Genomic DNA, 25,946 nt, shown 5'->3' on the forward strand with positions numbered 1-25,946 from the left:
TTATTTTAAATTCTGTTTGTTCTGATATGAGAATTGCTACTTCAGCTTTCTTTTGGTTTCCATTTGCATGGAATATCTTTTTCCATCCCCTCACTTTCAGTCTGTATGTGTCCCTAGGTCTGAAATGGGTCTCTTGTAGATAGCATATACACGTCTTGTTTTTGTATCCATTCATCTAGTCTGTGTCTTTTAGTTGGAACATTTAATCCATTTACATTTAAGGTAGTTATCGATATGTATGTGCCTATTACCATTTTCTTAATTGTTTTGGGTTTGTATTGTAGGTCTTTTCCTTCTCTTTTGTTTCCTCCTAGAGATGGTCCTTTAGCATGTGTTTTAAAGCTGGTTTGGTGGTGCTGAATTCTCTTAGCTTTTGCTTGTCTGTAAAGGTTAATTTCTCTGTCAAATCTGAATGATATCCTTGCTGGTTAGAGTAATCTTGGTTGTACGTTTTTCCCTTTCATCAGTTTAAATATGTCCTGCTACTCCCTTCTGGCTTGCAGAGTTTCTGCTGAAAGATCAGCTGTTAACCTTATGGGAATTCCCTTGTATGTTGTCTGTTGCTTTTCCCTTGTTGCTTTTTATATTTTTTCTTTGTATTTAATTTTTGATAGTTTGATTAATATGTGTCTTGACGTTTTTCTCCTTGGATTTATCTTGTGTGGGACTCTCTGTACTTCCTGGACTTGATTGACTATTTCCTTTCTCATGTTCGGGATGTTTTCAATATAATCTCTTCAAATATTTTCTCAGACCGTTTCTTTTTCTTTTCTTCTTCTGGGACCCCTATAATTTGAATTTTGGTGCATTTAATGTTTTCCCAGAGGTTTCTGAGACTGTCCTCAATTCTCTTCCTTCTTTTTAATTTATTCTGCTCTGAGGTAATTATTTCCACTATTTTATCTTCCAGGTCACTTAGCCGTTCTTCTGCCTCAGTTATTCTACTGATGATTCCTTCTAGAGAAATTTTAATTTCATTTATTGTGCTGTTCATCATTGTTTGTTTCCTCTTTTGTTCTTCTAGGTCCTTGTTCAACATTCTTGTATGTTCTTCATTGTATTTACAAGATTTTGGATCATCTTTACTATCATTATTCTGAATTTTTTTTCAAGTAGACTGCCTATTTCCTCTTCATTTGTTTGGTCTGCTGGGTTTTTACCTTGTTCCTTCATCTGTTGTGTATTTCTCTGTCTTCTAATTTTGCTTAACTTACTGTGTTTGGTGTCTACTTTTCACAGGCTGCAGGTTCGTAGTTCCTGTTGGTGGTGGTGTCTGCCCCCAGTGGCTAAGGTTGGTTCAGTGGGTTGTGTAGGCTTCATGGTGGAAGGCACTGATGCCTGTGTTCTTGTGGATGAGGCTGGATCTTGTCTTTCTGGTGGGCAGGACTGCATGTGGTGGCGTGTTTTTCGGTGTGTGTGACCTTATTATGCTTTTAGGCAGCCTTTTGCTAATGGGTGGGGTTGTGTTCCTGTCTTGCTAGTTGTTTGGCATCAGGTGTCCAGCACTGTAGCTTGCTGGTCGTTGAGTGGAGCTGGGGCTTACTGTTGAGCTGGAGATCTCTGGGAGATTTCGCCGTTTGAGATTACGTGGGGTGGGAGGTCTCTGGTGGTCTAATGCCCTGAACTCCGTTCTTCCTCCTCAGAGCTTATGCCTGACCCCCAGCTGGAGTACCAAGAGCCTGTCAGCCACATGGCTCAGAAGAAAAGGGAGGAAAAACAAAAGAAATAAAACAAAATAAAATAAAACTCTTATTAAAATTAAAAAAATTTAAAAATCATTAAAAGTAAAAAAATAAAAGTGTAATAAAAAAGAAAGAAAGAAGAGAATAACCAATCCAAAAACAAATCCACCAGTGTTAACAAGCACTAAAAACTATACTAAAAAAAAAAAAAAAAAAAAGATAAAATGGACAGACAGAACCCAGAAAAAACGGTAAAAGCAAAGGTATACAGACAAATCACACAAAGAAGCATATACATACACACTCACAAAAAGCGAAAAAGGATAAATATATAAAGAAAAAAAAGAAAGAGAGCAACCAAATCAGTAAACAAATCTACCAATGACAATAAGCTCTAAATACTAAACTAAGATAAACATAAAACCAGAAACAAAAATAGATGCAGAAGGCAAATCCCAAGTCTACAGTTGCTCCCAAAGTCCACTACCTCAGTTTTGGGATGATTCGTTGTCTATTCAGGCATTCCACAGATGCAGGGTAACCTCAAGTTGTTGTGGAGATTTAATCCGCTGCTTCTGAGGGTTCTGGGAGAGATTTCCCTTTCTCTTCCTTGTTCTCGCAGGTCCTGGGGTTCAGCTTTGGATTTCATCCTGCCTCTGTATGTAGGTCTCCTGAGGGCGTCTGTTCCCCACCCAGAAAGGACAGGTGTAAATAGATTCTGATAGGGGGCTCTGGCTCACTCAGGTGGGGGGAGGGAGGGGTACGGAACATGGAGCGAGCCTGCGGCGGCAAAGGCTGACATGACGTTGCAACAAGCCTGAGGCTTGCCATGTGTTCTCCTGGGGAAGTTGTCCTTGGATCTCAGGACCCTGTCAGTGACAGGCTGCACAGGCTCTGGGGAGGGGAGGTTTGGAGAGTGACTTGTGCTTGCACACAGGCTTCTTGGTGGCTGCAGCAGCAGCCTTAGGGTTTCATGCCCGTCTCTGGGGTCCACGCTGATAGCCGCGACTCGCGCCCATCTCTGGAGCTCATTTAGGCGGTGCTCTGAATCCCCTCTCCTAGTGCACTGTGAAACAATGGTCTCTTGCCTCTTAGGTAGGTCCAGAATTTTTCCCGGACTCCCTACCTAGCTGTGGCACACTAGCCCCCTTCAGGCTGTGTTCACGCAGACAACCCCAGTCCTCTCCCTGGAGTCTGACCTCCGAAGCCCGAGCCTTAGCTCCCAGCCCCCACCCGCCCCGGCAGGTGAGCAGACAAGCCTCTTGGGCTGGTGAGGGCTGGTCAGCAGTGATCCTTTGTGTGGGAATCTCTCCACTTTGCCCTCTGCATCCTTGTTGCTGCGCTCTCCTCCGTGACTCCAAAGCTTCCCCCCAACCCACGCCCCCGTCCGCCAGTGAAGGGGCTTCCTAGTGTGTAGAAACTTTCCCTCCTTCACCCAGAGGTCCAGATCCTGTCCCAATTCTTTTGTCTCTGGTTTTTCTTTTGCCCGACCCAGGTATGTGGGGAGTTTCTTGCCTTTGGGAAGTCTGAGGTCTTCTGCCAGGGTTCAGTAGGTGTTCCGTAGGAGTTATTCCACATGTAGATGTATTTTTGATGTGTTTGTGGGGAGGAAGGTGATCTCCACGTCTTATTCCTCTGCCATCTTGAAGGTCCCCCCCTCCATGTATACTTTTTTAGTGGTGAATTAATGGACACCTCTGGGATTTTGTAACCGACTCAATTTATTATTAAATTTTATACTTATATTTTATATGTTTTTCCTTTTCATCTTTCCAAGATTGAATCTTCTAATAAATAGTTCATTAATAAATCATAGCAGCAAAAAACTTTTTTGGATTTAATTTTTTTATCCATTCTTTTTTTTGGTTTTGTTTTTGTTTTTGCGGTACGCAGTCCTCTCACTGTTGTGGCTTCTCCCGTTGCGGAACACAGGCTCCAGATGCGCAGGCTCAGCGGCCATGGCTCACGGGCCTAGCCACTCCGCGGCATGTAGGATCTTCCTGGACCGGGGCACGAACCCGTGTCCCCTGCTTCGGCAGGCATACTCTCAACCACTACGCCACCAGGGAAGCCCCATTCATGATTTTTTAAATGGTGAACTATGAGTGAATAGAAAATACTTTAAAAATACAAAAAATAATTTGTACACACTAACAACCAAATTTTGTTTAATGAGGAAACGCTTATTAGCTTTCTCTTTCAAATCAAGAATAGGATAATTATTCCTTCTATCAAATTTTTTTAGGACTTCTATCTAATAAAATAAGATAAATGAGGATGTAACCATTAGAAAGGAGAACAGCTTTATTATGTATAGATGATATATTTATGTATGGATAATGTGTTAAATCCTTAGGATATATGGAGACATTCAACATGAGAAGTTATAAAGTTGTAAAAATATAAATAAACTTTGGAAGAATTTATAAACTTAATTCAAAACCCTTAATTGTGAAATTGACAAACTGATTCTAAGGCACTTTTGATAAAGAAAAGGGTAGAAAAAAAAATTGGTGGGATTGGAAAAATAATACACCTTTTAAAGACACAATAGTTAAAACAGTATAGAAATGGAGCAGTTTTAGACTTACACATCAAAGAAGTAGAAGAGAAAATACATGAACAAACCCTAGCATATATCACTTTTAGTTTAAGTTAGACATGGAGAAAGTATTGGATTACTTAATAGATGGAGTAGGCACACCTGGTTAGTCATTTGGATAAAAAAGAATCTTAGCACCATTAAGTATGAATTACAATCCTCCCAGCCAAGGACCACCTCAGAGGAACCTGCACACCCTCTTCCTCAGAACCACCAGGGGAGGCCCAAGAGCAGGAAGGGACTGTTTGCCAGGCTCGTCAGTCCCTCATAAGTATACCCCCACTTTGTCCTTGTGTGCCTGTCCAGCCCCACAATATGCACCTGACTTTCTTATTGTTAAGGATAATCCTCTTTAGCTCTTTCTTGGTTTCTGACAGCAAAAAACAAACAAAAAAGGGGCACTTCACTGGTGGTGCAGTGGTTAAGAATCTGCCTGCCAAGGGGACTTCCCTGGTGGCTCAGTGGTTAAGAATCCACCTGCCAATGCAGGGGACATGGGTTTGAGCCCTGGTCTGGGAAGATCCTACACACCACGGAGCAACTAAGCCCGTGCGCCACAACTACTGAGCCTGCACTCTAGAGCCCGTGAGCCACAACTACTGAGCCTGCGTGCCACAACTATGGAAGCCCAAGCGCCTAGAGCCCGTGCTCTGCAACGAGAGAAGCCACTGCAATGAGAAACCCTCACACTGCAATGAAGAGTAGCCCCCGCTCGCTGCAACTATCTTTATATAGGGAATAAAGATCTATAATGTGGAATCATGAGACTTCTATATTTGTGGACTCAAAACCACTGTGAAACACAGGTTTATTCTGTGAAACACAAATTTGTCATTTGCTACAAGAAGCTGTCAGGAAAAATGTCCAGGTATGTTTGAGAGATGCTGAGTTATGCTAAGGTAGGCCTGCCTTTAAAAAAAAAATTATTTTAGAAGTATTGATATATAGAGGTTTTACTATGCTTTGTGATAACATAGTATGCTTTGTAGAATTTCAAGAAGGGGCTATAGTTTGCAGTACTTTTAAAACTAATTTACTCAGGATACTTTTTAAGAGCATTTTTGTTTTGGTTAGGACTCTTGGTCACAAATGGCAGAGGTCAATACAGGAGGGAATGTGATGTGAATTGAGGATGTGAACACTGTCACAACGAAGCCTCTCTTTCTCTCTCTTGATTCTCTTCCTTTCTCAGTATATTGGCTTCTGTGTTTTCTACAGTAAATGGATTTTTCCTCCAGGATCAGGAATATGGGTAGAGGCTTCTGGGAAACATGTCCTTCCTGCATAGCAAATGATGTACGTTTAAAAATTTTAAGCAGGAATTTGATTGACTAGCTTGAATTGCATGCACATCCTTTGGGTAAATCCCAGGGGTCGGTGGTAGGCAGAGGATGAAGTACTAGGATTAGCACAGACTGAACCATGAACCTAACTTTATGTCCTGTTAACAGAAGAATGGAAAGCCCAGACATGGCCACACCTCTTCCAGTCACACTCCATATTTTCTGGAAGATTGTCATTTAGAATATGTTCTGGAAAATGCTGAATAGGAAGAAAAAATGTAATTTAATAATTACATTTGCAAACATTTATTGAGTTCTAACTTAGAATGTGCAAGGTATTGGTCTATCTAAGTGCTTTCTACTTTTAACCTCTTTAATCCTCATACAAAACATAAGCCTCATGACAGTCTTTTGAATAGGCATTATTATTATCTTCATTTTAGAGGAAATTGAGGCACAAAGAATGTAAACATCTCGCAGAATTCCTATATAAGTAGGAAGTGGAAGAGTTGGAATCAACTCTTTTCATCAGAAAAAGAAGATTATTATATTTTAAGTATCAACTCAACAACCCACTCTTGATGCCAGTGATTTTGATGTAATCTTTTAGAAAACTAGTATAAGACATTATTGATTTGTAGTAACTTATAAAATTAATGCATGGGGTGAAAACTAATTAGATGGTATTGAAATATAAAGATTAGCAAACCAAGTACTGTTTTTTCAAAATATATATCAGGAAGGATTTTAGTCTTGATTTTTATTTTGGATGCTACTTATGGTTTTATGATTTTAAGAAATAGTATATGTATTATTCTGTTGTTACATTTAGCAGTGGAAAACTATTTGGTAACTCTCAAGTATAAGTTTAAAAATAATTTGAAATAGCAAAGATGTTTAGTTGGCAAAGTCATTGGAAATTAATACAAATTAATGAAAATTAATGCAAACAGCAAAATTGCAATTTACTAAAGTTGATTGTTTTCCTACCTGTAAAAAGGCCAGCTATGGGAACACTCAGTGAAAAGGAAAATTAAGGTAATTCTTATGAAAGGTATAGGAAAGATCTGTACCTTACTTTCTGTCTCTAAGATCAGAAAAAAATTGTGCCTCTGTGTGTGTGTTCTGCTTTTTTGGGGCAATCACAGTTTGTGTCCTTTTATTCACAAAATAAAAGTTTATTGAATATATATTCTACTAGATCAGTCACCACGGTAGATTCTGGCGATATGTCTGTGGATGGTGCTGAAAGTATTAAAAACCATATAGGCAGGTAATTTTGAATGTTATATGCATGTTAGAGAAAGATGCTTTTTTTCCTTCTTCAAGTCTGAGCGCCAACCAAGTGAAAATAATGAGCTATAAAGTAGTAGCAGAATGTGGCTAATAATGGTGAATTGCATTGAAGAGCGTACAGAATTCTTATATAAAAATCACCATAAGTTTGAGACAAAGATGAAGAAACCTCCTGACAGAAGATTTTGCTAAGGATGTGTATGTGTGTGTGTGCGCGCACGCACACGTGTGAGCACACGTATGCGAGCATGCGTGGTCATGTATGCATGCACGTATGTGTATGTAATAATGTATTTTGATAATCTGAAACTAGGTATGGGTGTATGGAATTATTCCATTTTAGTTCCTTAAACTTGGATAAATTGAAAGCTCCTTAGAAGCTAGAAAATAGTCAAGGTACATCTGAGGGGGTTCAAACAGAGCCCAAATGGTGAGAGAATAGATCAAAGGAAAACACACATATCACTCATTTCTCACCTTTTTCTTCTTGAGGGTAGAATACACAGGCTTGTATGTGTATACACAAACATATAGACTCACACACACGTGCACATACACAGAATGAAGAAGTAACCTATCTGATGCTTATAGAATTAATACTGTGGGAGAAGAACATCATCTTGAAGACCCTAAGAAAGAGAATTCTCCAAGTAATGAGGACAAGGGTTGCTGAGTGAGCAAGTGTGCAGACCCTGCCTCCCCCCGCCACCATGCATGCTTTTAGAAGATATTAGTCTGAAAAGATAGAAGAGAAAAATGTGGTGACACTGATTTCAAGCAGTTGAAGACAAACAAATGCCTTTGGTCCATCTGACCATGACATTCCGACCTTCACTGTGAGACAGGTAGATGTCTTTCTGTCCCAGAGGATGCCTACCCAAGAGGTAGATTGTTAATAAGAAAGTGTAGAACACAGATCTGAATCCAGGCTAACTGCTCACACAGCTAGTTTCCTGGTTTCCCTCACACACAGTCCTTCAAGAAGTAGCTGTCTCAGAATCATCTCTGTCTCCTATTCAAAGATGCACAATTTTAAGAAGGTAATTAGAATGCGAACTAAGCAAAAACATCACAACAAAAGAGAAAGCCAGTATGATTGGGGGGGGGGGGAATCTGATGAGGAATGTAAGCCTGTCTTTCAAGAAGCAGAACAAAATAAGATCATGTTCTCAGAAAGGAATGGTGAATACAGATTGCGGTAAATATGTTGATAATTCTAAACTAATATTGGCTGTACAAATAGTAATAATTTCAAATATAGAGATCAAAATAAATTAGATATAATTAAATACTAGGCCGCAAGGCTATATAAATTGGGATCGGGTGATCCAGATTTCTTAAGTTGCTTGTATTGTCTAGGAGGAAGTATAGGTATAGATAACTAGACTTTTCAAGAATTCATGTTAAATTTTTAGATATAACCACTAAGATAATAGAGGGTGTATCTTTCTACAAGTAGAAAGAGAAAAACAAATGAAAAAAACCCCAGAAAACCAGCAACAACACTTGATTAATTAGGAAGAGGGTCCAATGGTGACAGGTAAAACATAGGAAATGGTACAAATATAAACATTCTCTAAGATGGTAGGAATGAAAAAGTGTATTTCAGAAATCCATAAATGTAAATGGACTGAATATATTATATAAAATCTCTGGATTGTTACATTGTTTTTATAAGGGGGGAAAAACCAAAGAGACATACCAGAAACACAAGGATAAGTATTGTTTAAAATTAAAAGGATGGAAAAAGATATCCCAGGCAAATATTAATAGTAAGAACAGCAACAACAGAAACCTGGTGTGGTTATATTTAAAACAGGCTTACCGGCAAAAACAACCACAAATCAATCAACCAAACAACCCCACCCCCCAAAAAAATGTCTGGAGGTGAAGAGGAGCATTTTATAGAAGTAAAAGATTCAGTTTACCCGATGGGTATCTCAGATATGTACTAAAAATAATTCCTTCAAAATTTATAACACAACACATTACAGTTCTATCAATACAAGAGAAACTGACAAATCCACCTTCATAATGGAAGGATTTAATAAAAATCCCACATGATTTATAGATCAATTAGACAAAAATATCATTAGGCATATAAAAAATTGAAAAAAATTAACAGGCTTGATGTAATGAACATATATAGAATATTGCATTCAGTAAATGGAAATTACATATTCTTTTCAAGGACATGTATAACTTAAGAAAACTGATGGTATATTTGGCTACTTTTAACATAATTCAAAGTCAGTATGACATAGACTATTCTCTCTGACTCTTATGTAGTTAAATATTAGTAAAAAGAAGATAATTTACAAAAGAACTCATGTTTTCAACTTCAAAAACATTTCTAAATAACTCAAGAAGAAAAAGAATCACAATAACGTTGGAAAATATTTAGAAATACAAAATAAAGTGGTCAAGAAAAGCATTTTGTGTAAGAGAAGTTCAAAGATACACATTACCCTTATTCTGTAGCTGAAAATAATTCTTGAAAATACTACATCCAACAAAAAAATACAGGATAATAACTTAAAATGGAAAATTGTGTCATAAAAGGACTATAGCTAATGGCTGATAGCAGTTAAAATTGATTTATACCTAAATAATTATAATTCATCTTCTGCTATGATTATGGTATATCATTTTCATCAGATCATAAATTAAGAAAAAAAGGTAGTAATTTAGTTAGAAATACAATGCAATACTTTTCTGTACAGGAAATGACTATTTCTTTCTAAGCTCCAAGAGAATTATACTCTGCTTTTTTACTTACTTAAAGAAGGCTTCCTCACAACCAAAACAATTCCAGCTCCAACAGAAAATAACGTGAAATCAGGGCCTGAAGTTTCATCCTGGCAACATATGAGCTTGTTCATTCCATCTGTGAACTCACCTACTTAATATGATCCTTTTCTATAGGAGCTGGATGAAGAAAGCTATCTTGTTTTATTTTCCCGGCTCAATCACAATACTCTTTTCCTTATGCTCATTTCACAGACTTGCTTTGTATGTTGTGTAAATGGCAGTATGAGTAATATGTCATGGAAAGAACCCTTGAGTTGGAATAAGAAAACCTTGATTTGAATCCAAGCTCTTGATGCTATTAATGACGTAGATGGTGTTATTTATAACGTAGGCAACGTGCTCTTGAACCCTTCTCTGTCTGTTACTAGATATACAATATTGCAATTAGATAATTAATTTTGAAAGTTTAATGGTATCACATGTATATTATGATTATTTTTTTTTAAAGTGGGGCCTATCATTTCTATCTTCAAACTCAAGTATCAGAAATGTAATTGTTTGCCAGGTAAGAATGTAAGGGGACAGTTGGGTCCCATACCCTGTTTATATTGGTCTTCATGAGCTGCCAGTACAGAGATAGGCAGACAGAACAGGGCAGGAGCCCAGTATGGAGTAACAGAACAGAAAGAAAGCAGCTGCTTCCTCAGCAGGAGCTCTTGTCAGTTTGGAGCCCATTTGTTAAGAATATCCACCCTTCATTTAATAAGAATTCCTTTCTGGAGTCATCAGCAGCACACAGTGTATAGACTACAGGCACTGGCTCAAGACATTGAAGAAAATGTGCACAAAGAAAAAATCTCCCAGCAGACATGACTAATTGGCCCAAGACTCGGACAGCCATGAAAGTGAGCAGTTAAGAGATGATATAAAGGAAATGATCTCAGTGCAGTCGGTAGGGTCAGTCGGAGAGAGAGAGGGAAGGAGAGGGGAAGAGAAGGCATAATCAAGGTGCAGTCAGTTCTTCAGGAAAGGTCTGTCTTCTGGAAAATATTTACAAACCTACTGAGAATTGAAACTCATCTACCATTTAAGTTTTGCAATATAATTAAAGAGCTACTTCACTTCAGCAATACATTTGAATTCAAACATTCTCCTATGTATTCAGTTAAGTATAGAAAGTTTGTTTCAGTCTCTTACCTGAAGCATACATCTTCCTGAAACGAAACATGATCTCATTTCTTTCCAAGAGTGAAATATGCTCATACAAGCTACAACACTCCTATTTTAAAGGAGCGTTATGCTTCTACTGGAAGCTTTTATTCCTGTTTGACAGGTTGGACATGTTTAGGAATCTGTTTTCATCAAACCTTGGAGGGTTATGTGGAAAAAAGGAGTTTACATAATGAATACAGGGTTTAAGCCAAAAACCTAACAATGAATTAGCTTCCCTGTGCTAAACAGATTTTGTGCCAGAAGACATTGAACATCAATATGCAAACAAAAATATGTATTTGAAAAAAACTGTGTAGGGTGAACATATCTCCCCTCAAAGTACTTTTGCTCATGTTATCATGCCTTTGAATGGGGGAGTGGATGGGGACCGGGGGATCAGTGGTTTCAGTTCGAAGCAGAGTTGAGCCCTTGAAAATGCTACTGTAGCCCTTCTGTGAGTTTAACTGCTTAGTTATCTTCTTTACTTAATTAGGATTTAATATGTTCATTTTTTTTCTAATTTAGGAAAATGTCAAATTTTTTTGGTTCAAGCTCAGAATCCATAGTAAATTTCAACTTAAAAATAATTTTTAGGTGACTTCCCTGGTGGTCCAGTGGTTGGGACTTTGCCTTCTGGTGCAGGAGGTATGGGTTCAATCCCTGGTCGGGGAACTAGGATCCCACATGCCTCGTGACCAAAAAGCCAAAACCTAAAACAGAAGCAATATTGTAACAAATTCAATAAAGACTTTAAAAATGGTCCACATCAAAAAAAGTCTTAAAAATAATTTTTATTATCTAAACATATTTGAAAGAAACAGAAATTAAAAGGAATATTTACAAGGTTAGCAAGAAAGCAGATGTGGATAGTTTGCTGTTGTTTTGGTATGTTGCTGTTGAAAATGAACAATGTGTGGAGATTTGGGGGCAACACATAAAATTATCTAGTTGGATCCAGGAACTAGGTTCAGCCAGAAGCGTGTTTGCTTCACTGGGGAAAGTTTTAGGAACCAAAAATATATCAGGTAACTTTTTTGTTACTAAGATGAATAATAGGATCCTCATCCTTTTCTCTTTTTTCCTTCCTTTTAATTTTATATTAGTGGGTTTTTTTAAAGATTGATATTTTGAATGGAAGGATAGACAACAGAAAATTAAAAATTACATTCACTTTCAGAGCTGCTTAGGAAAAGCTATTTATAACATGAAAGTCACAAAATTGTACATTCCCCCTTGCGCTCCTTTCCTTATAGTGCAACACAGGTGTGAGAGGTCAAGACAGAATGGAAGCTTAAGTAGAAATGGACAGTGGTGATACATGGAAATGTTTGCACCTTTATATTTTAATAATAGCCTAGATTGTAATTCTTAACTTTGGAACTCTGGAGAGGTAGAGGGGCTTAAAAATCACTTTACATGTAGTGATTTTTTTCAATACATTTATGCTAAACATTTAGTCTCTCTTTAAGTTAATTCCTAAACTATACCGCTAATTTTTAAGAAAATAAACCCTTGAAAAATCGGAAATTTTTGTACCTACAAATCTCTTATGGTAGACTCATGTGCATTTTGGAGGAGAAACTAATATAGCTGGACTGTTTGAAAAGGGACAATCTAATCTTGGCAAAACTGAAAGATTAGTGTTAACACAGTTTGATAGTCATTATTTAACAAGAAAAGGTACCAACATGTTCCTTGTACTTCAATTTCTTTGAAAATATGCCCTTCAATACCATCTATTTCCTTACTTAATATGTATGCATACCTATTTTAGTAGATCTTTTAATTAAAAATAAAATCAGATGGACAACTATGCCATTTCTACAATTTATTTTTCCATGACTTTGTTCTATGCCTACTACTTAAACAAGTAAAGCCTTCTCTTCTACATAGTAGTATACTCATCTTCTAGACAAACATTTAAGACAAAGTGATCAGCCTTCAAAACTGAAATTGCACATCTTTCGGGAAAAAAAGACAATCTTTACAGTGTCAGTTTATTTCATTTTCTCGGTGTTGTGTTAACATTACTTTAGGTTATTTTGTCTATGCCTTTTGTTTTGAGGCAAAGTTTAAAAAATGTTAGAAACAAGAGTTTTAAGTGGCTTGGTGAATAGCCTCCTAAAACTTTCCTGCTTGTTGGATTAAGAAATCAGTGTCCAAGTACATATAACTGATTAAATTTATTGTTTCCCCCCCACACTCTATAGTAAAGATAATTTATTTGTTCTAAATGACTTAATTTTCAGAAAGCTCATTCCAAGATAATTTCTGTAAGTGTCCTTGCTGGTCAGTCTGCAGTCTTGCCTCAGACCTGAGAAAGAATCTTCAACAGTGACCTTACCAGCAGGATAAAATTTTAACAGTCATCTTGAAAATTGACTACAAAGAGTTATGATCCACAGCCTTGAGACTAGCTACATGTGTGTTTTATATATGCTCAGCATTTTCCTTACCCCTCATTATCTTCCTAATATTATAAACCGTTTTGAAAGTAGGACCTCACTTATTAAGTCAAGAATTCTTAAAATGTATCTAGTGGGTGCTTAGCAGTGCTTGGTGCTGGGTATAGTGTGATGAACAAGACTGGCAAGGTCCCTGCTATCATGGAGGGTATAGTACAACTTTCTACCCCTCACTTTGTTTCCTAGTAGAGTGACCTGAATCTAGCTAGCACCTCTTTGAAAAACAAATAAAGGCAGTTGCAGATATGATAAAGTTATTTGCATATTCCTATTTCAAATATTAGGAAACTGACAAATAAAGGGAAATGTCTATTAAGTTTTTTTGAAATTAAATGCTAGCTACATTGCTACTATATTAAAAGTAAGTTGCTTATCTTTCATTCACTTTAGCTTGGGAGAAGGAGAAAAGTGAATTAATAGAACATGAAATCTTTATAAAGATAGAACTTTCAGACCTTTAAAAATAGTATTTGCTTAAAGTCTAGTATAAAGGACTGAGAAATTGATATGTCCAAACCTTACACAAGCTGATTTCTTGACATTTTTTTGGAGAAATTAATCCAATTATTTTATTTTAAATGATGATTCAGTTACTAAAGAATAGACACAGACGAAAGGTTCATTGAGAGTATTCAGTTGGAATAAAATAACACTTTAACAATATCTGCTCTGCTGGAGTGCCTGTTGTTGATTAATAGCACCGGTGGTGCCATGGATTGATTCATTAAACACCATTCCAACCTTCTTCTTCGTGTGTGTGTCTGTCTGAAGTTTCTGAAAAGCTTAAAGTGATACTTCCCATGTGCCTTTGCAGCCAAGAGTCAGGAAGAGAATTAGGTTCTACCAATAAAATGTATTTGCACAGATTTTAGAAGGTGGAAGCAAAGAATATTGGCATTGCTTTGGATTTTTTTTTTCTTCTAGCAAGATCTTGGTTTCTAAAGCAATACTCCAGTGTACATTATCCACTTCCCTCCATGTTGAGAGGCAGCTGTTGCAAAAGTAGTGATGACAGCTAGTTCCCAGCTTTCTGATTATGGAATTGCTTTTAAAGTGGAATGTTCGTACTCAGTTGTTCCAGTGGTGGCCTCAGTCCCTGGATGTGTCAGTTCTGTAGTGTTGTGTTCCAGTCCAGAGCCCACAACTTTGGCTCTTCCTGCTATTAATTTTGAAAGTACTTTATTCTCTGTATTAAATCTTTCTTCCCTGCTTTAAATACTTAGATTTGTTTTTGAATAACACAATAGTGTGTCAGACTGTGAGTTGTTGCCCAATATCTGGTCACCTCTTTCTAATAGAGTTTCAACTGGTCACATATACAGTTAAAGACTGCCTTTCTCAGCCTCCCTTATTGAAAGGTATGACCATGTGTCTGTTTTTTAGATAATAGAATTTAAACAGATATTATATTTGGTACTTCTGGGTTTTGTCCTTAAAATGACAGATCATACAATACTCTGATACTTTCTAGTTGCTGTGAGATGGAAAAGTTGAATACCTTCCCTGAATCTAGGGACGGAAGTCACATGTTGAAAGTGTAGAGTGTTCTGCCAGTAATGAACCACCTACCTTTGAATTACTTTATGAGACACACATTTCTATCCTGTTTAAAATGCTGGATTTTAGACTCTCTCTTGCTTTTAAAAAATAACATCTTATTCTTAAATAAAACATAATTTGGTTATTAGAAGTGGAATTCTACCAAAATAATAAAAAAAATGAAGCATTGGTCTAAGAGTTGGGTAGTAGGTGGCAAGAATACCAATATTGCAGGCTGGAAAGCCAGTGATCCTTCTTCTGTCATGATAAAACATTTGGTAAAACTCACTTGTAATCCTTAAGAAGGTAGACTACTTGACAAAAGAACATGTAACCTCTGTGAATTGTTTGAGAATCTCAGAACGTTAAAAAAGCACAGAATGTTTATATATGTTGGCTTTTTGTTGTGCAAAGTTCTGTGACAAGATGTACTTGGGCTGGTTATAAGACGTGATTTTAAAGAAGCATCTTTACTAGTAAATAACCTCTGGTGTCCTCAAGTGCCTACATTAAAACATCTCTGTTAATTGGGGTCCATTCTAGTTTCAAAGGTTAGATTAAGGGTGATGCTTTCTTAACTCAGATAATATTTTCAGAGAGCATCAAAATAGACACTACTAAATTCAGGGAAAGCAAAAATGTTCTGAACAAAGAAACCAGAAAATATAAGAGGATAGTCTGTAAGCATAGGAACATTCTCTAGATTAGATCTGTGGTTATGGTTATGTGCCTGTGGATCTGACTGTCAGTAGAACAAAAGCATACTGAGATTTTTAGGGATTGTATTGATCTGCAAAAACCAATGCACGTTTGACCTTTAAAGCAAATCTAGAAGCCTCCCAACTGGCCTTGCAGAATATAGCCCAGAAATCTGTACAGCCTCCAAGGAGAGAATAGAGTGCAATTCTCCCTTAAAGAGATAATTATAAGGTATTCAGACACTTTCAAGAGAGAAAGGGACACATATTTAGAACACGTAATTTATTCATTCAATATTGATATTACACCAGGACAATGCATATAAATCAGAATTGTCACAAGCAAACCAGTCCTTATGGTAATAGAAATAATGGACAAAGAAAAACATCCCAAAGTAAAGAAAACAGGAACTGTAAATGACAAGGGACAAAGAAATTTCTTCCAGATAATATAATCAGGACCTAGTCAAGGAAATTATTTCACTGCCAGAGCAGGGAATGTTTAAAATTCATATCTGGTAGGATTTGATCATTGCTTTGAAAAATGACAGCTGTTATTTTCCTATTCCATGTTTTAGGAAGGCAGCTGTGTTCACCACTATACTTCCAACACTGTACTGTTCCTTTTTTTTTTTTTTTTCCGAATGGGACTTTATAATATTGGGTGTATGTGTGTGTAGAGGGGGTAGGTAAGTGGGAAGAAGTGCACACCTGGATTTTTGGTGGCAGGTTGCAAGATGTGTCACAGTGTCTTTTTCCGCTCCCATAGTAAATGGCCAGCCAGTCAAAGGCCACATTTCCCAGACTCCATTTCAGTGAGATGTGGGCAAATTACTGGTTCTACTCAATAAAATGTGAAATATGTGATTCTTCCAGTTGTGCCCGTAAAAGGATGGTGTGTGGACCCTCCTGTCTGCCCCTCCTTCTTAAAACACCCCCCCCCCCCCCCCCCCCCCCCCCACACACACCTGGGAGATGATGATGGATAGAGTAGCCAACTTGGAAATGGATACCTGCTCCTGACAATGGTAAAGCTGAATTGCTGGTTCTCATTCTTACCTTAGTTATAAAGAAGAGAGAGAAAATGCAAGAGAGAATATTCTATCTTGTTTATACTGCTGTATTTTGAGTCTTTGTTATAGAGTTTAAGTTAATACTACATTAACTACCACAGTATACATAGATTGAAATGATTATTTTCCCTAAAATTTTACTTAACGTTACTTAGAAAAATCGAATCAGAGATTCACACTATTTCTAGGTGCATGTTTAAAGTAAAAATTGCACTAAGTACTCATATTCCACAAATTTAGAATAAAAATTTAATTGTTCTCGAATTATTATTTCCAGAGAATATTTACAATGAAGAATTCATCCATTGAATATTGATGCCAATAATCATTAAATTCATTCTAATAAACATTTTTATCACAGGTTCACACATTAAGCTACTACAACTTTTCATGTAGTTTGGTATAAAGCTGAGAAATATGGTCCATACATGGACTACTTGAAATGTCATTTTATAAAGTCTAATTTCCATTCTGGAAAAAACAAAATAAAACAATAACAACTGAAAAACTATCTTAGCTTGTTAAGTGTATGTAAAGTTAATGTTCAGAGTATGTATAGAGTGCACAAAAAGAAATAGTGGATTGATTTTAAAAGGAATTCAGACTTTTATTTCCCCTCAGCATAATATGATGAGAAGATTCTTCTACATTAAAGAAAAAATAAAAACAAAACCAAAACATGTATTCCATCTCGATTCCCAAATTTGTCAATTAAAGTAGATTGCTCATTTTCTTAAATTCAAGACCAAAGGGCTTAATATGCACTCTTTTTCTGTTGCTCGGGTTTGTCTCTCCGAAGCAGCCTGAGAAAATTCTGCCTTACGGCTAATAGGGCTGCCAGGGTGAGAGCAGAGCTCAAGGATGAAGCCTGAGGAGGGGAGACCAGAAGACAAAGTTTGGCTGAACTGTTCTTTTGAAAGCAAAGAAAATTAGTTGAAGTTGTCAGACTGGTTTTAGCTATTTTTTTTTTACTAATTGGTACCTGATTAGAATTTGAAGCATAAGGGTTAGTGATCATCAAACTGGAATTATATTGTGGGCATTTGGGGCATACGTGGATACTTTTAGGGCTTCGAAGATATCGTGCTACAACTACAGAGGACAGTGGCCATGGACATCAGAGTGGCTAGTTTCCTTTTTGAGTCTATATTTATTTACCTTTTTGTCATCCAAACCCTTCTTGATATCTTCTCTTGTTCTTCTGAAATTGCATTGCTCTCATATCATCAACTTTTGAGGCATTTACTACTTTCTGCCTTGTATTATAATGTGTATATATGTATATTTACTCTCCTATATTATAGAGTCTGTGTTTTATTCACATCCTCTTGTTTTTGAACATATTAAGCACCAATACATTTATTTTAAGAATTCATTGTCAATAGATCTTGATCCTGCTTCTGGGTCTTTATGTATTTCCATACTTTTATTGTATTATTTCTACTAACTACGTGCATTCTTAAAAAAGGTGTTTTTTTCAGTTACTGACATTTATTCCTTTATTCATTTTGTTACCTTCTGAAACCAGAATTAGTACAGCAATGCAGGAAATTCCTTTTCCATCCCTTAACAATTTTTAGCACAACTTTAAAAATTGCCCTCTCTTTTTCTCTATTACCTTGTTTAACATTATCCTTTTTGAGACATAATTTACACGCAGTGAAATGTATAGATATTAATTGCACAGTTTGATGAGTTTTGAAGAACAGGTAGGTCTTTTTAACCCAAAGCCCTGTCAAGATATAGGACATTTTCATCATCCCAGGGAAAGTTACATCACGGCCCTTCCAAAACAATTCCCACCTCTCCTCCCCGACACAATTACAGTCCCACATTCTATCACAATAGATTAGTTCCACCTTTATAGATCTTCTGGATTATGCCGTAAGACTGTGAAGAGTCTTTAACTTTGCTCCGGCAGCTGAGGGACTTTACTGGTGTCTCAACTTGATCATTTTGGTCTTTATTACAGTCGGGGGATAGACTAGCTCTGCTCCTAAGTTCTGGCAATTCTGGAGTTTCAACTGAATTCCTAGCGTGTTCAACAGTGCCTCTCCCCTCTGGCTAATGAGATCTATAATGTATCCTAGCACTGCCAGGCCCAGTCTCTGTTGGGTTTATAGCTCTACAGTAGCAGTGTACCAGGTCTGTGGATCTCTTCTCTATGTGCATACAGCTTAGAATTTACACAAAAACTCGAGGACACTTCCTCAGATTTGTAAAGGTCTCTGTCCAGCTGCCTTCTCTCTGGTACCATTTTCCTGAAAATAACAGCTACCTTGGTGGCCCAGAACTCCAGTCTTTATTTCTTCTACTCAGGGAGGTTACTGTTCTGTGTTTGGCTCCACTTCTTAAATTGGAAAGTGATCCCCAGCAAAAGCTAGGATGAATGTAGACCTCATTTTGTGAATGTCCTTTCTCTCAATGATCATAGCCCTGGGTTCTCTGTATTCTAGCTTTGTCCGGTTTCAGAGTTACTTGCAGCAGAATTGTAATGCTGGTGAATATTACTCTATCATAGCCAGAAGTGAAAGTCCCATATCAGGTTAATTTTTACTTTTTTTTTGGGGGGGGGGACATTTTGTCTTGATTGATTTGCCTCTCTTTAAAGATAGAGTAAAAATGCATTCCATATCAATATTCTATAGTTGTTTGGGGAGCAAATAAAATACTTATTGAAAAAGACAGCTCTCTCCATAAATGATATAACTAAAGAGTATTTAAAATCTTAACTCTTAGTGTAACTCTTTAATATAATTAATGTCATAACTTTATGAACATACACACTGTATGTTAAATTGACTTAAGTAAAGAAAGAGAATGCAATTCTGAAAAATAATATAATTTAGGGAATAAAATACACTCATCAATTTCTCTCAAACTTTTCCATTAAAGTACCTTATTGACAAAGGGAGTCTGTACTGGTCTATAGCAAGTATAAAATTTATTTAAAGTGTTATATTTTATCTTAAAATTGTATTATGCAGTGTATAATTATGTTAAACTTCATGAAAATATAATGTTCCCTCCTCACTTCAATCTTGGAGCAAAATTAAGAAATTTGTACTGTACTAGTTCTATAGCTTCAGTTGTAGCCTGTACATAAGTAGTTGTACTCTACCTAGAGAATTGTTGTAATGTGTGTTCATATTTGTCTGAAAACTGGAAACATTGATTTGAATCTGAATATTTGATATACTTAATTCCAAATGTTAATATTTGAAAGAGTTTTGTTTCATAGCTTTTTAACTGAATGTTTCTTACATCCATTTTTCTGGGAACAACCCTATTTTAAGGTAAATTCTAGTTTATCATATTCAGAGATGGATTATCTTTACAAATGGGTGTGATGTGTATACTTCTATAATTTATTGTGATACTAGTTGCTTTACTAAATACATTTTACATGATGCATTTCCAATATACTTTCTAGTAAGCCTGTAATATGGTCACATACAGTTATATTAGTGATGCATTTGTGGCTTGTGTAAGATAACAACTGGCAAGCAACAATACTCAAAGAGACAAATAGTTCTCAGGATATAAACGATTATGACTAAAACTTCCAATTCTTTCAGAAAACTACTAGCTGACAGTTTAAATGAACTTTGACACTGTAAACATAATTTTCTTTGACCATTGAATAAATTCTTATTGCTGATAGAAATAAATAAAAGTGCTGGAAATATTCATAATCTCAGGCAAGATCACAAATGTTCCCAAATTGTCTCTGTGTAGAAAATGGATCAATTTACTGTAGTCAAACTTCATTACCTCTGTGATGCTACATACATTTTCACCAGGCAAAGATTTCTAAAATCTCTCTTTAGAAAACTCAAGAAGTAACAGAAATTTCCTTCCCGGAAGAAATTTTTTTATGTCTCTTCTAATTTTTTACTCTTTTTCAGCTTCTCCGTATGCTTATTACAGGTCAAGGATTTTATAATTTCAGGTATATTTTAAATAATCACTGGGAAATCAAAAATTTCCATAATTATATAATTTTACATATATTTTTCAGATAATATAATTGTGTGGCATCAAATATTATTCAAATACATTTATAAATGAACGTTATTAAAAGTGAAAACAGAAGCTGATATACTCTTATGTAAAACTGGCCTAGTTTTCTATGTCCCTTTATATCTTTATATATCTATCTATCTATATATACTATATATATAGTCCCTTTTTATCTATATCTATATATTTTTTCCAGTTTTATTGAGATGTAATTGACATACAGCACTAAGGTACACAGCATAATGATTTGATTTACATTCATCATGAAATGATTATCACAAGTTCAGTGAACATCTATCATCTCATGTAGATACAAATTTAAAGAAATAGAAAAAAATGTTTTTCTTGTGATGAGAACTCTTAGGATTCACTGTCCTAACAACTTTGACATATAATGTACAGCAGCGTTAATTATATTAATCATGTTGTACATTACATCTCCAGCACTCACCTATCTTATAACTGGGAATTTGTACCTTTGGACCACCTTCATTCAACTCCCCCTTCCACCACCCCTTGTCTCCAGTAACCACAAATCTGATCTCTTTTTCTATGAGTTTGTTTTGTTTTTGAAGTATAATTGACCTACAACACTATGTTAGTTCCTGTTACACAACATGGTAATTCGAAATTTCTATACATATCAAAATGATCATCGCAATAAGTCTAGTTACGATCTGTCACCATACAAAGGTATTTCATAGTTATTGACTATATTCTCCACATCGTACATTTCATACCTGTGACTCATATATTTTGCAATTGAAAGTTTGTACCTCTTAATCTTTCTCACCTATTTATTTCCTCCTCCAACTCCCCTCCCCTCTGGCAACCACCTCTTTGTTCTCTGTATTTATATAACTCTTTCTGTTTTGTTATGTTCATTCATTTTGTTTTAATGCTGCAATATCTAAACTGTTGCGTTGCTAGTTTTCCCAGACAATAAGTTAGGTCATGGACATAGAAAAATATTTGGAGTTTTAAATGCTATCAAAGAAAGGACAGCAGGACTTTTTTTTTTTTTTTTTTTTTTTGGTTTGAATAGCCACTCTGTGTTTCCAGAATTTCGGATAACTTGAATGTTAATTGAATGCACCTCTGCTTTGTTTGAAATGGAAGCAAACCCGTTTCCAACTGTTCTAGAACGCCACCTTCTGGAAATGAAATGCTTCTTTAAATGTCAAGAAGCAGTTGTGATTGTGGTAGAATTAGGACTTGGTACTGAGAAAACTCATGCGTCATCAGGAACATACGTTCCTTTCAACCAAATATTACCCACCTCCAGCCCTGGGGAAAGACACCTATGTGTGACAATTGCAGAATAAATGAAAGTTTCTGACTGCTTATATTAGGAATAAAATTCTATTATATTTACTTTTTTCCCTTGTTAGAACCAAAAACAAATTTGTTCTGCTTCTGTAATATGTTGCATTTTTACGTGTAGTAATAGGACATAGAAATAAGTAACACCATTTTTTACACCATTAAGAATGAGCTAAGCTTTAGCGGTTCCAGTTAATAAATATGTTCTCTAAAGGCTAGTTAATGAATATGCATTTTGTTTGCCATAAGACACAAGACAATCAGCCTTTTTCTGACTAATTCTAACTACCTCAAGCTAGTTAAACTTTTAAGTAGCTAGAGTTCATATTTAAGTGCAGGGCATCCCACATTTGCCACCTCCAAAAATGATATTTTTACTGTGATAGTATTAAAACTTTTAAAAGAAACTATTGGTATTTCTCTATTGGAAACTTATTGGGGTAGAGGTGAGTATGTATAAACAGATTTTTTTTAATGGAAGTTTTATTTCTGAAATTTCAACTTTGTAAAATATGTTTCTGAGGTTTCACTTTTTAAATAAAAAATCTGCTAAAGATTTAAAAATTCCTAGTTCCTGTCTTAATTTCTAATTCTGGCCACTTGAAGACTATGTAGATATATGCTAGTCAGATCATCTTAATGGTTTCATACAAACATTGGCTAAATCTGGAAGAGCAAATTTATCATACATGAGTAACCACTCATGCCCACAGCAGATTTTACTAACTAAACTCGGCCCTGTTTTTCACAAATCCAGGAAACAGTATATACAATGCTTTGCTGCAGACAGTTACCCTCAGTAGAATACAGTTATTTATGAGATGAAACTTACTGATTATTGAGGCCCTAGAGGAACCACAAGAAGGATGAAAAGTAAAATACTTGCAGTTGGGATGGGAATAAAAGATAAGCAAGAGAAATATCAATTTTAAGGAAAAGGTGGAAAGACAGTTGCTTTAATGATATAATTTGAGTAGGCAAATAGTGCTAATAGTCTTAAACTATCTTCAATTAAATTTCACCACTATATATTCATTCTTCTGAAATTAGTTCTTATTCAATAGGAATGACTATTGAAAAGTCAAAAACCATAATACCATACTAGTCATTAACAATTTTACTATATTCTTAAAAACATCAGTCATCACAGGAACATCTGTTCTTGCGGGGAGGAGAAGATAGAGAGGCAGACCAAATGTTTGAGTACATGTGCAGTCCAAAGAAAGCAGAAGCCAAAACAAGAGAAAATAGTAGATTGATTATTTTGTCTAGGATGAAGTACAACAACCTTCAAACCTATTAGGTGCCAGATACTGGTTATGGTGCTTAAGATACAGAGAATATGTGCTAGAGTGCTAAAGTGCCCTGTAGAGTCAGAGAGATTGACATAAAAGAAGATGGTTGGAACTATTTCATTGCATTCATTATTATTCCTGCAAGTGGTACAGGGGGAAAAAGTTGAGGAGAACTTGCAAATAAAACAAAATTCCCTTGAGAAATAAATTTAAGACCAACATAATGAGAGAAGGGATAAATCATATCAAAGAGATTAATAACAAGGGCAAGTGCTGCCCCAAAGTATTGTCTTTTATATAATGTATGACCTTGATATATACAAAGAATATGATGATCTTAAGAGGGGTTGTACAGTAATAGAAACATACAAAAAGCAGCTGTGGAATCAAAGTTGGGGGAACCTATCCAGATATTGCCCATGTTAGTCAGTAAAGCTAGTTTTGGTTGCAGTTTGGTTTAGAAGTGGGAGGGGAGGAAAGAGAGAATTTACAAGTTTATATAACTTAAAAATTAAGACGTACAGTTGACTTCAGACACTGCTTGATGTAAGGATTCAAAATCAGAACTTGGTCTTTCTTTTTTCCTGTCTCACATTTGCTTTCCTCTCTGTCTGCCTTATTTTCAAGTGCCGTTGGTAGCTGTCAGGTACCACCTCCATAGCTCACAATCCAGGAAGTTAATTTCTGCTTCCCACCAGTTCTCACAAATTGAAATCTCACTGATTCTGATTGTCCTGGCTCCCCCTCCCTAGAGATGTTGGGCATGCCACAAAAGAGATGTCCACACATCTTGTGAGGAGAAACTGGAACCTTTTCAGTATTACCATTCCATAGTCAACCTGGGTTTCCTGGAACACTAATTCCAGGAAAGCAAATTCTAATTTGTTTAGAATTTCTAGAATTTGTTGAGTACACATTATGCTTTACACACATTTTTCTTTATCAGCCCCTCGTGATATGATTTGGGAAGTTCAGGTATAGACAATCTCCAACACAAAAATAAATGATTCTCATCATCTTAGTCTATTGCCATTAAATATTCAAACTATAACATTCCTCTTTTTCTGCTTCAGATTCTGCCAAACAAACAATTGATTATAATCATAATTTGAGTTTCTATATAGGTCAGCCTGTGGGGGGAGTATGTCCTAGTTTTGACCATCAGAGAATTCCAGTCTCTGACATGACAGTCATATTCCTAATGATAAATTACTAAATTGGACTCTGCTTTATATATCAATGATGTGATGGAATGCTGCAACTATTTTATAATACTGAAATGTAAGTAAATCTTTCACTGTGAAGCAGGATTCTTCTCAGTGTTTAATTATATTACACCAATATCAAAAAGTATAAAGTGCAGATGTTAACTCTGAATTAAAATGGGAATTCATTGGAAATAAGTGATAGTAAAATATAAAGAAAAAAGCACTGTGCTTGTTAAGTAATAAACACTCCCAAACTTGAACTATATATTATAGGATATGCCTTTTTTCTTCCTCCATAAGCTTTTCCCTATTTCTTTTTGGCTCACAGCACCTCATTAATCGAGTACCTTAAAATACAGATGCCCAATTAATATCTTATAGTACCTTTCAGTTCTTGTGTTTTATCTCTTGATATTCACAAAAATTCTTGAAAAATTATGGGCATATGAAAATACATTCCCTTTATAAAAAATTGAGAGCCAGAAGGAATGTAGCACTTCCATGACAGCACATGGAAAAACTATAAATCTGGGAATCTCACCCAAATCTTTGACTTCAAAACAAATCTTTTATTATAATCTACCTTGCTAAATTTTAAAATATATTGTGCTTTCTTCCTTCCCAGACACCATCAATATTATTATTATCTATACTGCGCACTTAACATGTTTTGAATTTAACTCCATTTCTCATACATAATTTCTGAATTGTTTTTTAAATTAACATTTGTTGTTAAAAAGCTACATAAATGTCCTGAGCACAAGACTATGTCTTCTTAGCTAATCTCCAAGCTCTAAGCAACTTGATGGCATTAGAGGTGCTTAAGATGTACCTCATCCAATAATGATGGGGAATCCTAGTACTCTTTTGGCTTGGTTAACACTTTAATTATGCTACGGATGAACCTAGTGGCAGGGCAGGAATAAAGTCATAGACATAGAGAATGGATTCGAGTACATGGGTGGGGAGGGGGAAACTGGGATGAAGTGAGAGAGTGGCATGGACATATATACACTACCAAATGTAAAATAGATGGCTAGTGGGAAGCAGCAGCATAGCACAGGGATCACCTTGGTGCTTTGCGATGACCTAGAGGGGTGGGATAGGGAGGGTGGGATGCAGGGTCAAGAGGGAGGAGATATGGGGATATATGTATGCATATGGCTGATTCACTTTGCTGTACAACAGAAACTAACACAGTATCATGAAGCAATTATACCCCAATAAAGATCTATAAAAAAATTTTTTTATCACTTTTAGAATGATAATGTAAGATATCAGAGAAAATTACCTGATTCATGGGTCTTCTGGATTAAGGTAGTTCTCAGAGACCCAGAAATTAGGTATGACAAAAGCTCAGAATTCCACCAAAAGTAATGTAAAATTCATGCCTACCAAGTGCTCTGTTTTATTAGACTCTTTTAGCAATCCACTAAGAACCTCCAGAATCCCAGTGTGTTATACTGCCTAACTATTAGAATCTACGTCTCCTTCTA

The 25,946-nt window shown here is 36.0% G+C and overlaps 1 protein-coding gene across 2 annotated transcripts in view; it reads right to left on the minus strand.

The window, feature by feature from the left end:
* The window catches only part of PIK3C2G (phosphatidylinositol-4-phosphate 3-kinase catalytic subunit type 2 gamma), a 369,692-nt gene extending 358,794 nt beyond the window's left edge, over positions 1-10,898 (minus strand). Inside the window, exon 1 of one of the 2 annotated variants that reach the window (XM_027129484.1) lies at positions 10,812-10,898. The gene's annotated coding sequence lies outside the window, so the exon portion shown is untranslated. Of the gene's footprint in view, positions 1-9,762; positions 9,913-10,811 lie in introns of those variants that run through there. The other variant, XM_027129485.1, reaches the window with a different exon arrangement.
* Between the last annotated feature and the right edge of the window lie 15,048 nt (positions 10,899-25,946).

Source organism: Aethalodelphis obliquidens, unplaced genomic scaffold (assembly GCF_003676395.1).
Source record: "Aethalodelphis obliquidens isolate GAN/ISIS:26980383/991018 unplaced genomic scaffold, ASM367639v1 scaffold36, whole genome shotgun sequence".
In the NCBI taxonomy this organism is placed as follows: Eukaryota; Metazoa; Chordata; class Mammalia; order Artiodactyla; family Delphinidae; genus Aethalodelphis; species Aethalodelphis obliquidens.